Genomic DNA, 1981 nt, shown 5'->3' with positions numbered 1-1981 from the left:
AGAACAAAGGTAAAGAGAAAGAGATGAACAGTGTAACAAGATTCATTACTGGACAGAGTCCAGATTTTTTTTTTTTTAAAAAGCGTAAAATTTGAGAGATAAACAGAAACTTAGAAATATCACTACATGATAAGAGGATATCTAGGAGTGAGGAAGTACCGAGTAGGATTGTTTAAAAATTTGATAAAAACCACATTATACTGACTCTGAATTTTTTGAAATTTTAAATATAACCCCCCTCTCACTATTGGTATCAAAGGAAGAAGATTTTTGACCATAAGAACTATCTTTTTGATGAGAAGACCTTTCATTGCTGGACAACAAAAACCATCAACTATTATTAGACAAATTCCTATGAGACAACATAGTTTGAGTAAATATATAAGTTTTCATTATCGTATGATACACCTTACCCGACAAAAATTAGGAAAAACCAGAAAACTGCTAAGATTTCTTAATAATCAAGTTAAATACCAAGAAACAGTACATAGAGAAGATCTAGAAACTAACACAGACATTCTAAGTTTTAGGAATAACCTCCTTTGGGAAATACGGTACAACGACGAAATATTTAGAGCAGAAGAATATATTAGATATATAGAAAGTAAAGTGAAGTTCATACCCTTAAGTTAATATATGAAAGATAGTTATTTTAAAGTTAAACAAGAATTAAGTAAGCTATACCCGGAGTATATTAGATTAAGTAGGATAATAAACAAATTTAGATAAAATAGATACATTAAAAAATTTAGAATATTTAGACTTAAGAATATACCCAGAAAAGAAATACAAAACATTAAAAGATCATAGTATTATAAAGTGTAATTTTAGTAACGGAAAACATATATTACATAGTGAAGACAAACAATTTAATACACTAGTAGATTTAGTCATAAATTTTAGTGAAAAAACTCAAGCAAATAATAAAGACATTATTAGAATATTAGACGTAGTAGAATCTTCACAAACTAAGCAAAAGAAGACATTAGAAAAATTAGAACAGAATTTTGATTATCTAAAATTACAAGAATTAGAACTAGACAGGAAAATTCAAATTTTAAATAACAAATTTAATTTAGAAAAATTACCTACGAAGACTGAAATAGAAAAGTTAGTTAAAGTTATTAAAAAACCAAAAGAAATAGAAATAAAGACAACCCAGATAGTAACTCAAATTACGCAACAAGTAGAAGTATTAACTAGTGATATTAGAGAATTGAAAAAGACAGTAGAAGAATTAAAAGAGATTACTCTTTCATGAGTAGACCAACTTCAGCCCAAGAAGAAGCCTCAAAATTAATAAAAAATCTATACCTTTACCACAAGACTATATAGACTATATACCTCACGCTAAATCTGATCAAGTAATACTAAAACAAAATATTGCTATAATTTCATTATTATTAGAAATAACTAAGAAAGTAGAACAGATAATAGTACCAAGGTTAGAATTGATAAGTGAACACCTACAATTGATAAGTAACCGACAAACATAAAAAATTCATATAGAAACCCCAAAGAATAAAGAAGTTGAAGAACTAATAGAACAATTAAAGAAGGTAGAAATAACAACTCAGAAGGAAAAAGCCAAAATAACTAGAAAACCACAAAAATGGACCTTTTTCCAATTAGATCAAGAAACGAAGGAGGATCAGAAAGGCAAGGCCAAGAAAGACCAAGAGTAAGTTTTTCAGACAATAGAATAGGTAATAATTTATTATCAAGAATTTTAAATGGAAGAAGACCAGAAGAAAATAATCAACAGTTAAGTGAGGTAATAGATGTAGATAGACATATACAGATTTTCCAACAAAATCAATTAAAACTACTAAATCCAAAGACTTTATACAATATAGGCAGTTCTCAAGTACAACACAATATAGACATTACGGCAGGGTTGATTGTCGAATATAAGAACTAAAGTTACCACTATAAATTTAATAATGTGAAAATTACACGGTAGGTCAAGCTTTTAAAGTTA

The sequence above is a fragment of the Lycium ferocissimum genome, chromosome 3 (assembly GCF_029784015.1).
Source record: "Lycium ferocissimum isolate CSIRO_LF1 chromosome 3, AGI_CSIRO_Lferr_CH_V1, whole genome shotgun sequence".
NCBI lineage: Eukaryota > Viridiplantae > Streptophyta > Magnoliopsida > Solanales > Solanaceae > Lycium > Lycium ferocissimum.
Note: the sequence above shows the minus strand (reverse complement) of the source record.